This window comes from Tamandua tetradactyla, chromosome 9 (genome assembly GCF_023851605.1).
Source record: "Tamandua tetradactyla isolate mTamTet1 chromosome 9, mTamTet1.pri, whole genome shotgun sequence".
NCBI classification, from domain to species: domain Eukaryota; kingdom Metazoa; phylum Chordata; class Mammalia; order Pilosa; family Myrmecophagidae; genus Tamandua; species Tamandua tetradactyla.
This window is the reverse complement of record NC_135335.1, coordinates 78,830,388-78,845,982: the sequence shown is the minus strand read 5'-3', so window position 1 is coordinate 78,845,982 and position 15,595 is coordinate 78,830,388. Positions and strand designations below refer to the sequence as shown.

The following is a 15,595-nucleotide window of genomic DNA, read 5'->3' as shown; positions in this document are numbered from 1 at the left end:
AACCTGATGTTTTCATATTGTATGAAATGTCTTTGTTATAAAATCATATACACTCTTGCCCCTGTGCAGAGTGCAGCCCCTCCAGACTGCTGCCATCGGAGACTCTCTCTTCTTCATAAGTCCTAATAAATCTATACCTGTTTCTATGCCTGGAGTGTTTTTTTGTCTCACAGCAGCACTATTTCCTACTCTTCATGAACTCAATCTGGGCCTGAAAAATTGGTGAGCCAGCCAGGAGACTGAGACACTGCCAGCAGCTTAGGCATGGATCTGGGGAAAGAAGGCTCAGCAGGGGAAATCCCAGGTTGGCTAGCATCATCCATTTGGGGAGATTTGGCTGTCCTCTTGGATAGATGGGAACCACTGTGAGAATTTGAGGATGGCCTAAAAACTCTGGTGAAATTGTTAGCTGTTTACAACAAATAGCAGGGCTATAATAATTCTTATGGAAACTCCACATTACCATGAGAAATTATACCACTGCTGAATTAAGCAATCTTGGGCAGTGTTATGGGCAGAAAGCCAAAGAAGGAGTGATTACCCAACTGGCTTTTGTGATTAAGAGCTGTGGTCATAATAGTAACTGGGATGGAGATGAGTAAGCTAGCACCTATTACAACACACCCATCCCTATTCCAGCACCTGTATGTCACTCTAAATCATGCAAAATGATATTTACTAGGCAGTTTATCCTGGCTAGTAGCTATATGCAAGGCTGCCTGGCCCATTGAGAGATATATACCATACACTATTCCCTATAGGCAATCTATGGAAGAACTGCAAGATGTTTTGTGGGGTTTTGGGATGAAACATGCTATATATTCTGTGGATTTTGTAGGTCCCAATAATATTTTTTTATTAATTAAAAATATTAACTAACACAACATTTAGAAATCATTCCATTCTACATATGCAATCAGTAATTCTTAATATCATCACATAGATGTATGATCATCATTTCTCAGTACATTTGCATCAATTTAGAAAAAGAAATGGCAAGACAACAGAAAAAGAAATAAAATGATAATAGAGAAAAAATAAAAATAAAAAATACAAAAATATATATAAAAAAACAAAACAAACAAACAAACAAAAAACTATAGCTCAGATGCAGCTTCATTCAGTGTTTTAACATAATTAAATTACAATTAGGTAGTATTGTGCTGTCCATTTTTGAGTTTTGTAATAAAACTTTTTTTGTAATAAAATTTTATAGTAGAAATGAATGGCACCCTTCTGCCCACCACTCCTAATAATTTTTATAGACGCCTATGTTCATTTTGAGTCCTTTAGTGAAACAGTTTGTTTTGAGAGCTGCTCAAGCCATGGCAAATCTCAAGGAATCAGAGAAGCCCTGGAAAAAAGGAGTGAGAGTAGAGAAAAAGACTTCCCAATAACATGAAAGCCATAATTGAGTCTTATGTAGGCAAATATAAGCTGATCTAATCTCCATGGGGACAGAATGTGAAACTGTAGCTAAGCAATCATATGTTCCTTTAGTCAAGTTATGGAGCAAATTACCCAAAGACATGAGATTTGCTAAAACGAATCCTCAAACAGCTGAATGGGAAGATAAACTAAGAAACCCCCTTTCAGAATATGAGATATCTCCACACCCCCAGATGAGACTAAAAGCTTCCTTTCCCCTCTCATCAGGTAAGGGTCAAGATTCCCCAAATAAAAGCAATTATTGAGGAACTCAGCAATCAGAGACCACATATAGAATTAATTATTTATTGGTCCTCTACTAAAAAACAGTGTTAGCACTAGTTGACACCAGAGCTAAATACACTTTGATTTATGGCAATGTAGTTTGATTTACAGACTCCTCCTGGCTACAGATGGCTATAGGGGAAAGACAATTAGAGTCAAACAATGTAATTTTGTTTTTCAGTTTGAGAGATTGCCCATATCCTTGGAATATACTATATATATTTTTCCTATGCCAAAATATATATTAGAAATTGATCATCTCTTAAATTCTACATTACCAACTGCTATAAGAGGATTCCATCTCTGGTGTGGAGTAGTGAAAGCTGTTTAAAAGGGCAAGTGAAATGGAGGACTAGTAGCCATTAAACATTATAAGCTCCCATCAAGGGATTTCTTCAACTATTAAGGAATTAGAAAGAGTAGGGATATTAGTACCAACTCATAACCTATTTTATTTTTTTGCATGGGCAGACACTGGAAATTAAACCCGGGTCTCTGGCATGGCAGGCCAGAATTCTGCCTGCTGAGCCACCGTGGCCCACCCGCAACTCATAACCTCTTTAATAGCCTGTGTGGCCAACTGGAAACCTGAAGGAACATTGTGCATGACAGTGGATTATTGCAAATTTAATAAAACTAAAGCAATGTCAGCCACCTTTGTAAGCAGTGGTTCCAAACATTGCACTCATTTATGACAATATCATTTTGTTTTAGATTTAGTTAATGCTTTCTTCAGTATTCTCTTAGATAAAGCAAATCAATGTACTTTCACCTTCATCTGGGGAAGACAGGAGAGGACTTTCCTTGTGCCCCTGCAAGGTATCTACATAGTCCAACTATTTGTCATGGCTTAGTGGCAAAAGATTTGGCCAATTGGGAGAAACTCAAATTCGCAACTTTATTTCATTATATTGATGAGATTATGTTAACCAATGATTCTCTTACAGAACTAAAAGATGTGTTAGAAACCTTACTATCCCATCTTGAGAGCCAGAGATGGGCAATCAACTGTGACAAGATATAAGGCCCTGTTAAATTCTTGGGTGTTGTATGGTCATGTAGGACAAAAATTATTCCTTCTACAGTAATTGGTAAAGTACAAGGTTTTCCTATGCCTCATATGCCAAATCAATTAATGACCTTTCTAGGACTGTTAGAACATTGGAGACATTTCATTCCCAATTTAGTTCAAATATTAAGACCATTGTGTATGATAATTAGAAAAGATCATACTTGAGAATGGAGGACACCCAGCAGGCTGCTTTTGAGAAAGCAAAAAGGGCAATATCTCAGTAGCAAGCATTATGGGGTTGGATTCTGACTTACTCTGTAAGTTGGATGTAGCTAGCACCAACATTGGCTTTGTGTGGGGTTTGTGGCAAAGGCAACATTCTAAATAAGTACTCTAGGGTACTTTACATTTATGAAAAAGGGGCAGAATTAAGATATAGGCCTTTAGGAAAGTAATTGCATGCTGCATATAATGTTCTATTACAAATCTGATGCAGAACTGTCTTATCACCATGAGGATTGCCCTCCCTATACATAATTAATAAGCCACACTCTGGCAATGCACAATTAAATACTTTAACAAAGTAGAAAGCTTACTTGTTGCAATACAGTATTTTCAATACCACCCTTTTTAGTGCTAAGATGCATGAAATTTTAGGACCAATATCATATGATGAAGATTCAACAGCTAAAACTGTCACATCTGAAATAGCTGTTGAACTACCCACTTTGGTGGGCACAGGAAAAACCCCCAAGTCTGCTTGGTATGCTGATGGACCATGTAGTGGGCAGCCTCCTACATGGACAGCTGTGGTGGCAAAACCCAGTACAGACACTATATGGTAAAAGACTGATGCTATGCAAAGCAGTCAACAGACTGAATTGAAAGCCATATGGATGGTTATAATGCATGAACCTGGAGACATGCTAACTATGGGTAGTGAATGTTGGGCTGTTTACAAAGGCCTTATGTTGTGGAGGACAATCTGGAAAAAGACCAAGAAAATGACAGTAGTAGGTCTTCCCTTATAGGGATAAGAACTGTAACAAGACATTGGGAACACTCGTGAGTAAGGAAAGTTAACTGTACCATGTCCTTGCTTAGATTCCTAACAGACAACCTGGGAATGTTAAGGCAGATGCCCTCACTTGAGTCTGAAGCCATACTACTGAAACTCAAGAAGCAGCGGTACCTTCATCAAAAGAGTGGATACTGAGTGTAACAAACCTTATGGCATTTAGCCAAGGAGTTCCAGCTATCTACCACATGTCAACATCTTATAGACACCACACGGGAGTGCCCATTATGCTTCCTATAATGACCATGCCCCACCAGATGGGATACATTGGTAATCAAAGGCTGCGGTCACCCAGTGGCAAGTCATCAGCCCACTTCCACTCTTGGAAGGGGTAAGGTATGCATTCACCATGGTAGTTACAGCCATGGGACATCTGTTAGCTTTTCTGGTGGGAAAAGCTAATCAGTGAGCAACCGTATGCTGCCTAGAAAAAGTAAGCATCCTCTACAGGATATGTACACAAATAGACAATGATCAAGGAGCCATATTCATTGGATACATGACCCAAGCATGGGCTATGGGCTATGATATAATGTGGACTTTTCATCTACCCTGTAACCCCACAGCCACAGGCATTATAGAAAAAATTAATGGCAGTTTAGAGGAACAGTTGCCCCTGCAATAATGGACTAAATGGCTGTATCAAGCCCTAACCTGTCTAAACTCTACATTGTGGACTGTAGCCCCAGCTCCAGTTGAAATGTTAATGGCAGGGCTGATGCAAGCACTAAGACAACAAATGAAAGTGCCAGTCACTTTATAGCTTCAAAGGAAGAATAGTAATAATTTATTGTTGCCTATGCCTTGGACCATATAAATCAGGGAACATGAGCTCCTTTGGCCTTGGTGCCTCTGCCCTTGTTAGAAACCTTAAGCCTATGGGGAAAAGGAGTCACCCCAAACATTATAATATGGCCATAATTTATGCAAAAAAATGCCTGGTAAAATTTTTGTTACCAATCTGGGACCTCCCATTCCCACAGGAGTATTATGCATGGACCTTTCTTATTCCTAGACTAATGATTAATGCCACAGTGGAGGACGCTCAAGACTTACATGGAGACAATATCTGGCATTTAACTTCCCACAATGTCCCTCTGTCTGGAAGCTTAATATCTACCAATGGAACTCTTGCATGTATATTATTAGACCAACAGGATTTCCCCCTTAGTGTTCCTTATAAACATCTTTCTTTTTTCCAATAGCACCCTAGTGGACACCTTTCTACAGTGGACTTCAGCAGTAACTCATGCCTACAGTCAAATCCAATGTTGAGTTTGTATGGATTTGCTTATTTCAGGTGCTAATGGCCTTCCCTGGACCATAGGTCCTGCTAAGTGGACTATGGGGAAAGCCATGCTGATATGGCAGGAGTGGACACACTCACAAATGTGGAGTGAGAATTTTTCTTTTCTTTTTTTTGGTATGGGCGGGCACTGAGAATTTTTCTTTTAACACAAACTTAATTACCATCTTATAATGAGATTTGAGCTTATGCATTTTTTCCCCTTTGTGAGGAAACAAATAAGCCCCAACCTATATTAGGGTATGCTGTACATGATGGGATAGGGTGGCTAACAGTGAAAGCAGTAACCTTAGACTGTATCGCCTCTGTCTGCATGGATCATTTTAATGGGAACTGAGATATGGTGCGGTTTACCCTCAGAAATTTGTAATTTTACCATTAAGTAACAAAATGATGGCCTTTTACAATGGCAAAGTGCTTGCCCAGTACACAGCATATGCCTCCCCTATGGGATGACTGTGGACTAGCGAGCAATGTGGATGATGCCATTTCCCCTACAATTAGACATGATGATGTATATGCGGACAGCTAAAAGTCCCTGTCACATTATAAGATTCTTTGTCACCCACTCCTATGAATTGGGAAATGGTTAAATCTAGATATTGAGTGAAGTGTATCTCATGGTGGTTTTATTCTTTAGCTATTTTTTCCCCCAAGGAGAGTTGTAAGATTTACCAAAAAGCATATAACAACTTTAGCTAGTCATACTGCTCATGTAGTTAATGAATCTAGTTTGGCAATATCATTGTTAAATGATGAGACTACCCAATTGTGGAAAGTAGTCTTTCAAAATGGAATGGCTTTAGGCACTTTACTGCAGCACAAAATAGAAACTGTGCCTTACAAACATATGATGATGTGTATATGTATTCCTGATCACTCACATAATATTTCACAAGCTTTAAATCACATGCAAGAGCACATACCCATATTAATCAACTATCTACCTAACCTCTTTCTACTAGGTTCAATTCTCTTACTCAGCCTTGACAACATTTCTTTGCAGGATTATTTGACCTATGTATTGGAGTATTATTACTCTATGTTTTCATATTGTTGTTGTGATATATGGATTCAACGTCTATATATGGTCAATGCAATCTGTGACGTGGGGTGGAGGGTGATGGCTCAGGGCCTAAACGGGATTAGAAATCCCAAGCATGTGACAGTCTGCTTAACCAGGACAAATGTTAAGAAAGAAAATAAACTCGGAGGTAGAAAAATATAAACATGGATGTAAAATGGCACTGATTGTATCTTTGTCTTAAATATTAATCTTAGTAAAACATCAGCTCTTAAGCCACTTTAGTGATTATTCTAGAGGCCCAATGTCTCACATGAAATGAAATGTCTTTTTCTAAAATCGTATATGCATCTTGCCCTTTGCACTCCTCTCTGCAGAGTACTCCCTCTCCAGACTGTTGCCACCAGAGATTGTCCTGTTGGTAAGTTCTAACAAATCTGTGCCTGCTTCTCTCACTGGCATGTTTTTTTTTTTTTTTGTAATCTCACAGCAGCACTGCCGTGTGCTCTCCACAAGCTCGGTGTTGGCATGAACGTTAGGATAGACAATATTATCACCACTCCTAAACTCACCCTTGGTTCACTGCCTATCCAATAATATGATAAAAGAAAAGTAATAATTTGACCTTCATCAACACAGAATAATTTTCATGTAACTGAACTATACATAAATTGGAAAAAAAAAAGTATGTTACTATTTTATGTCTGATTACTATCACTTCATATTGTGTAAGTGAGATTCATCCACTATGGTGATTATTTTTTCACTTATTTCACTGTGTCCCTTTGTACACATATTCTCCATTTGGGTTATCTATTCTCTTAATAAACATTTGAATTCCTTTCAATTTGGGGATGTTATAAATAAAAGTGATTACGAGCTTTCATATTCATATATTTTCATGGAATTCAGACCTCATTATGTTGAATATATGTTCAGGACTCACACTGCTACATCATTTGATCATATAATACAATAATAGACACTATATAAGTTACTTAAGGATTTTATGTTTCTCCATAAATTTACCCTCACACTAGAAGTACATAATATTATTGGTGGCTCTTCACCCTAGAGAATGATTTAAACAGAAAGTTTGTAGATTTTAGGGATTTTGGTATGTTATCAATGGTTGTTTATTGTGATATTAATTTTCAAGTGTTAATAATATTGAGCACTTTTGAAATGTTTATTAGCCACTTGGATGCCTGACTTTGAATTGCCTGCCCACCTGCACCATTTCATTGGGCTCTTCTTTCCTATTTTTGATTTGTATAGTAAGATTTTATAAACTAGATACTAGTTGTTTTACAGATAAATGAACTGAACGTTTTCAAAATATTTGGATTTATTTTCTTTTAATTTTCTAGATGATGAAATAATTTAGAAATTTTAACAGAGAGCACATTTTAAAAATTTTATTTTCTGATGAATTTTATGAGTCCCTACAAATTTTGTAATTTTATCTAGTTCAGATTTTGATACAAGATTTCTATCTTTTAGGTCTGTAATTTTGTTCATTTCACCTTTTCATCTAATTTCTTCTTTTATCACTTATGGAAAGAATGGATATCATTGTTCTCCCATATGGAATCCAAACCTTGAAATCAGTGTGTCAATTTTGTGAAGATTTGCTGTGGTTTTAATATAGGGAATGTTCTCCTAAGCTGTGTATGCAAAGGGCGAAACTCCAACAAATCTCGTAGAAATGAAAAGCTGGCAGAATAAAAATAATAATAAGTAGAAAATTTAGCAACCACTGAGGGGAAAGGACAAGGCTGTGAAAATTTTGTTGACTAAACTTATGATGTTTTATTTGTTTGTACAATTTTAATTTTTTTATTTGTGTTGTATTTACTGTATTTTAGTAATGTATTTTAGAATATTCATGTTAGGAAAAATTCATGGGGTGGCCACTTTCGATAACTACTCTTCTTAAAAACTAAAAATAGTCATTTTAAGTTTCATGTAATATCCAAAAGAATAACTAAGTTCTTTTTCTTGATAATGAATTTTAGGTTGTAGTTTTCTCTTTGTGAGGAAACTATATATAAGCTAATACCCTTTTTTGTGTGGAAAACTTCCCATTATTTGTAGTATTGGAAAAGTTTGATAATTGATCTATGCTGATTTAGTAAGCTAGAGGGTATGATATTTTTCTACTCTAATTTCACATATGTAGCACACATGTGATCATGTTTATATATAGGCGGTTTTAAGGGAAAACCACATGGCATCTGATGAGGGTCTATAGCAACAACTTATTTGTCTATACTTCAAAATCACATGCATGGTCATTTTATTAGCAACCTTCTTAGGAACACTCTTTGACATATAAAACTGCATGCAGAAGGTTCACTGGGGATTGCTCTTAACATACATGCCAATGACAAATGAAAATGGCAAGCTTTATTTAAGAGGAAAATATGATTGACAGTGGGATTGCAGCAGATATGTCCCAAACTGAGGCAAGGGGGCCAGGCCTATCAACCCTCACATAAGCCAGTTACTGGCTCTAAGTTGCCACAGGCAGCTGAGAGCAGTTCCCAATGAGGGATGTGCGTTAGGATAGTTACAAGGTGAGCATATCAGTTGTAAATAGAGAATCTGATCAAAGAATCAATGGTCACTACCTCATATGCACTAAGATTCACTTGTTTGTTATAATATGGTGTTTCCATTTGAAACAGTTTGTAATATATTTCATGTCATAGAATCTATGACAATCATGATATTTTAACTTTAAAATTATTAAATATCAGCTTAGACAGTAATACATTATAAAAGAGTCCAGTTAATATAGTCAGTGATAAATTTAAATATAAGAAATGCCATTTGCTTGCTTCATTTTAATAAAAATTTCATTTGCTTGCCAATAAAATGGAGAAAATGAAACCTGACTCATGAGTAAGCTATAAAATATTAGAGATAATCATCAGTTGCATCATAACATTAACATCTTCATTAATACTTTCAAAATTTGATTATGTGATGGCATGTTTTCCTATTCTATCAGCATAATAGTCATTAGTTATTACAAAGTATCAATCTCTCACTCACCTGTCCCATACATTTACTTATAAGCTATTTTCTAAACACAAATAAACAGTTTACATAAACTGTTTCAAACGGAAACTTCATATTATAACAAACAAGTGAATCTTAGTGCGTATGAGGTAGTGACCATTGATTCTTTGATCAGATTCTCTTTTTACAACTGATATGCTCACCTTGCAACTATCCTAACACACATCCCTCATTGGGAACTGCTCTCAACTGCCTGTGGCAACTTAGAGCCAGTAACTGGCTTATGTGAGTGTTGATAGGCCTGGCCCCCTTGCCTCAGTTTGGGACATATCTGCTGCAATCCCACTGTCAATCATATTTTCCTCTTAAATAAAGCTTGCCATTTTCATTTGTCATTGGCATGTATGTTAAGAGCAATCCCCAGTGAACCTTCTGCATGCAGTTTTATATCTCAAAGAGTGTTCCTAAGAAGGTTGCTAATAAAATGACCATGCATGTGATTTTGAAGTATAGACAAATAAGTTGTTGCTATAGACCCTCATCAGATGCCATGTGGTTTTCCCTTAAAACTGTCTATATATAAACATGATCACATGTGTGCTACATATGTGAAATTAGAGTAGAAGAATTTCATACCCTCTAGCTTACTAAATCAGCATAGATCAATTAACAAACTTTTCCAATACTACAAATAATGGGAAGTTTTCCACGCAGAAAAGGGTATTAGCTTATATATGGTTTCCTCACAAAGAGAAAACTACAACCTAAAATTCATCATCAAGAAAAAGAACTTAGTTATTCTTTTGGATATTACATGAAACTTAAAATGACTATTTTTAGTTTTTAAGAAGAGTAGTTATCGAAAGTGGCCACTCCATGAATTTTTCCTAGCATGAATATTCTAAAATACATTACTGAAATACAGTAAATACAACACAGTCAAAATATCTTTTGTCTATGAAGTTTAATATATGATATACTCAGGTATCATATGCATACATATATATATACATACATATGTATATACATATGTATCTGGGAATGTATTTAGCAGCTTGCTTTAAACAAATTCTTCCAGCCCTTGAACGTAGTAGTTATTGCCATTAAAAGAGCAAGGTATAACTCTTTAAAATATAATATATGTAATATATTGGTGATACAATGATTTGATCCCCAATCTCCTTTAGAATTAACCAATATGATAATCTGATACAGTAAATTATGTGATAAATCCCTATCTCACACAAATATTATGAATTAGAAAATTAGTCAAGTGAGAATAAGAATACATATAGGGATTCACATTTTAACATATAAATGGGTGAAAGATGTTTTTTATTCAATTTTGAAAATGTCATGCTGTAGACATTAGTGCTGATCACAAAAATAGTCTGTGCCCTCTCCTTCTGTGTACATGACGGGAAGACACTTTCTCAACTACATGAAGTTGGGTTTGGTCACAAGATTTCCTCTGGCAATGACATGTGAATCGTAATGGCCTGTTGCAGTTTCTGCCAGGAGCTTTAAAATGGAATACATTTTCCTCTTAAGTTTCCTCTTCCTTCAGTATATGGCAACCATCAGTGGCTGCTCCATCTGTCTCTATCCTTGATAAGAATCATGATGAACATTTATCAAGAATGAGAAATTTCATGTTTTTGTCTTAAATCACTGAGTTTTGGTGTCTTATTGTTACTGCAGCATAACCTAACTCATTTTGACAATGTTCATTCAAGGTAGTTAATGAGGTTTTATTTTATTGTTTCTTATATAATTTCTGACTTTTTCTCAAGTAACTGAGAAGCACACAAGATGATGCTTTAATCTTTATTTTCTTTCTTATCAAAGCAGAAGGACATATGCTGTAATAATATTTTCTACTCCTTTTATTTACTTTGAAGTGTAATTTTTATACTGAGATAAAACATTTCCAAAGTGAACAGTGTAACAAAGCATTATGTCAGGACTAAACTTGAAAAGGGTGTTTGAAAACTCATGAAAATTGGTCTCGTATACATGAAGGGTAATTTGTAACTTCAGAAATCAACACTTAAATACAATTGAAGCTTAAAATCACAAAATATTTATTCCTTGATTCCCTGATTTAAAATATTAATTTTAAATGATTTTATATCTGAGAAAAGTACTTCAAACAAGGTTAGCTGATATTACAAACTATGAAAGCATTAGCTGTTACTTTTCATTTAACAGATACTTATTGATTCAAACTTAATACCAAGTATTGTTCTAGGCACCAGACATACAGCACAGAACAAAATAAACAAAACCCTTGCCCTCACATAACTTATGTTCAGTTGGAATCAGACAATGTATAAACAAATGATTAAGATAAAATTATTACTGAACAAAATGAAGCAGGTGGGAGGATTGGGATATGTAGGATTTTAAGAGGAACAATCAATTTTACATAAGATGGAAAGGAATCACTTAATTGAGAAGGCAATATTTGGTCATGATCTTAAACTGAGGGGTCAAGATCATGGTACCTGAGGAAAGAGTTTTCTAGGCATATGGGATAGCAAGAACAAAGTCTATGAGATTGGACCATAACAGGTAATTCTGAGAAAGGCAAAGAGGCCAGAATAGCCAAACTCCAGGAAACAATAGGGAGAATAGTAGTAGAAAGATGGAAAAAAAGGATGGAGAGGCAACCAGGTACTAGTTCTGGGGGAATTATTAGGTTGTTTAGGAATTTTAATTTAATTCTTTATGACGCAAAAAATCTTTGGAGAATTGGAGAAAGTGAGTGAACTCATGCTTTTAAGTAAATCACAGACACTTGTTAAGCAGCCATCCCCAGCCCTCACCTACCCCTACACGATTCTCTGTGGAAGTCACAAGCATGCTAAGAGGCCATCCTCTGGCCTTCCCTTACCCCCACCTCATTTCTATTGCATGCCATTCCACAACCTGTGGGACATATTGCCTAATGAAAAGGACTGGCTAGACCTTAAACCCTTAAACCTGAAGGAGCAGCTCCATTACTTATCAGAACAGGAATTCTCGGGGGCAGTTCCCCGCCCTCACCAGATGGATTTTAAAAAGCAGTCAATAGAGATTGTTCTCTCTTCTCCAACTGCTATCTTGCCATCTATAGACCCATCACAGAGCAGTTTTTAGCCACCCTAGGAGACCAGTTGTGATGGGAGTGCTTTCCCAGGTCTTTTGGACACTTTGTGCTGTGTGGCAAGAGATTGTTTGCCCTTTCTGAACTTTTACTGTGCCATAATAATGGGTCATTTGCTGAAAGTTTCTGTTGTTCCCGCAATGACATGTTGCAGCAACTTGCTCTAATTTAGCTTACATTTGAAAGGATCACTATAATTGCTTGTCTTGAGAGAACATAAGGGAGTAAATGCCTGAAAAGGAGACCAATGGAAAACTTATATAGGGGGTTGGACAAGGAAATAGGTATGGAAGTAGTGATATGTGGTCACATTTTGGTAAATATTTTTGATCATTTAGATTGAATGTGGAACATGAAAAAAACAAGTGGATTCATAAAATATTAATTAACTGAGATGCGAAAGATGGTCAAAAGAATGCTGTTTGTTAGAGGAATACCAGCTGTCCAAATTCTCCATCAATCTCTTTCTGTTTGGCTACCTTAATGACAGGTATGACTTCATTTTCTGAATGAATAGGACATACTGTCTTAGTTAAAAAGAATATGGAAAAAAATAGAAATAGAAAGAAGCTATAATGGATAATCATCTTGATATCACACCATTCTGTCTCTTTCAGGTATCCCGCATACACAGAGCACAGTTATTTTGCTCCGTCTCACTGCCTGAGCTCTCATACCCAACTAATAACCTATCTGTTTACCCTGAGTGACCATCCGCTGATGTTGGGTGCCACAACTAAGTAAGGAGAGTTCTTGGAGAATTGTTCTTGAATTATCTTCCACATGATTTTTCAACTATGATTTCTTTTTTCTCCTCCTTATAATAAAAAAACACGGTGAATACAATAAAATTTTAAAAAGCCACACTCAAACTGAAAGAAAATTCACTTTAATATCTCTATAAGTTTGTATTGGAAAAATATACAAAGGAAAGGATAGATCATATCACCCCCAGAATCTCTTTTTTAATATCACTAACTATAAACTAAATGACTCCTAGTTAAATATTTTCCCAAACATAAATATAAGACTCCCCCACCATATGTATTTATATCTGAGGAGTCCCATGAGTAAAACTTCAATCAATAAACTTCAGTCAACATTTCAGAGCTATTTACCCATATTTACTTTTTACAACACATTTTATGAATTTTTACTACTGCCACAATCCATCAAGAGAATACAATACCCATGCATTGGTTATGATTTCTGGTTGATCCCAACTTTCCTTGGAGCCCAGAGAAGTGAAGATTCCATGCTGAGGAATTCTCTCCACATCAATAATACCTCAAAATTCACTTTCATGAAGAATATCTGGAATTGTTCTTCTGTGATTTGCTAGATCTTCTATCTTTAGATGCATGAAATAAGTCTGATGGAATTTGTGGATAAGAAAAATTCCCTCTATCTTGATCTTTTCTTTAACCTGATCCTTTCCAAACACTTCTCATCTCAAGTTAACTATAAGTATGCTATTTTGTTTATTAATAAAGATAAACAGATAAACATAAAGCAGCTTGTGCAAACACTGCTGTTATAAGAAGCAGTCATGATTACCTGATTTGTATCTGCATTCTTATTTTGTACGTATTAATCTATTCAAAACATTGTACCATGAGATATTATGGCTAAAGAACAATTATAAGTGGCTGAGCTGGATTTTAACTGATAACATTCTAAGACCAAGGCATATCTCGGAGATATTGAGGGTTGGGTTCCAGAACACCAAAATAAAATGAATATCACAATACAGGCAGTCACGTGAATATTTTGGTTTCTTAGTATATTTAAAAGTTACACTTACACTATAATGGAGTCTAAGTGTGCAAAAGAATTAGTTCTAAAAAATAGCAATGTTCCTACCTTAATTAAAATATACTTTATTTTTAAAAAATACTAACCATCATCTGACACTTCAGGGGCTCAAAATCTTTTTGCTGGTGGAGGATATTGCCTTGATATTAATGACCATTGATTAATCGGGGTGATGTTGGCTGAAGGTTGTGGTGGCTGTGGCAATTTTTTTTTTAACTTTTTTTATTGTATAGTATAAAATATACATATAGCAAAGAAATAAAAAAGCAATAGTTTTCAAAGCACTCTGCAACAAGTAATTACAGAAGAGATCCCAGAGTTTGTCATGGACTACTATATGATCCTCTCATATTTTTTCCTTCTAGCTGCTTCTAAATATAGGAGGCTAGAGGGTTTAAATATTTTTTATCGCCTCAATTGACTGTTTTTCCTTCCCTTTTTTGTGAAAAATAACATATATACAACAGATCTATAAATTTCAAAGCACAACACCACAATTAGTTGTAGAACATATGTCAGAGTTTGACATGGGTTACAATGCCACAATTTTAGGTTTTTACTTCTAGCTGCTCTAAAATACTGGGGACTGAAATAGATATTAATTTAATGATTCAGCATTCATATTCATTTGTTAAATCCTGTCTTCTCTGTTTAATTCCACCGCCACCCTTGATCTTTCTATCCCACTCTTTAGGAGTATTTGGGCTATGGCCATTCTAACATTTTCATGTTGAAAGGGGATGTCAGTAATACAGGATAAGGAAATGGAGATAGTTGATGTTCTGGAGAGGCTGGCCCCTCTAGGTTTCAGGACTTATCTGGCCCAGGGACACATCTGAAAGTTGTAGGTTTCTGGAACGTTACCCTAGTGCATGGACCCTTGTGAAATCTTATATATTGCCCTAGGCGTTCTTTGAGATTGTCTGGAATGGTTCTGGTTGGGGGTTGGCAGGTTATGATAAGTACCAAGGTCTACCTGAAGCTTGAGTAAGAGGAACTTCCAGAGTAGCCTCTCAACTCTATTTGAACTCTCTCTGTCACTGATATTTTATTAGTTAAGCTTTTTTTCCCCTTTTGGTCAGGATGGAACTGTTGATCCTTTGGTGGCAGGTCTGGATTCATCCCTGAGATTCGTCTCCCATGTTGCCAGGAAGACTTTTACCCATGGTTGTCATGTCCCACATAGGGGGTAGAGCAATAATTTCACTTGCAGAGTTGGGCTTACAGAGAGTAAGACTACATCTGAACAACAGAATGTGGCAATTTTTTTAAGTAAGAAAACAATTGAGTATGTAACATTGATTGATTTTTTCTTTCATGAAAGATTTCTCTGTAGCATGCAATGCTATTTGACAGCATCTAACCCACAGCAAACTTATTTCAAACTTGAAGTCAATCCTCTAAAACCTGCTGCTCTTTAATTAAGTTTATTTAATATTCCAAATTCTTTATTGTCATTTCAACAATGTTCC

The 15,595-nt window shown here is 35.9% G+C and overlaps 1 long non-coding RNA gene across 1 annotated transcript in view; it reads left to right on the top strand.

Annotated features, from left to right (window-relative positions):
• LOC143646169 (uncharacterized) overlaps positions 1 to 13,047 on the top strand; it is a 68,512-nt gene extending 55,465 nt beyond the window's left edge. The window contains exon 3 of the long non-coding RNA XR_013157357.1: positions 12,926 to 13,047. This is a non-coding gene — a long non-coding RNA (uncharacterized LOC143646169). The remainder of the gene's footprint in view (positions 1 to 12,925) is intronic.
• Positions 13,048 to 15,595: the final 2,548 nt, after the last annotated feature.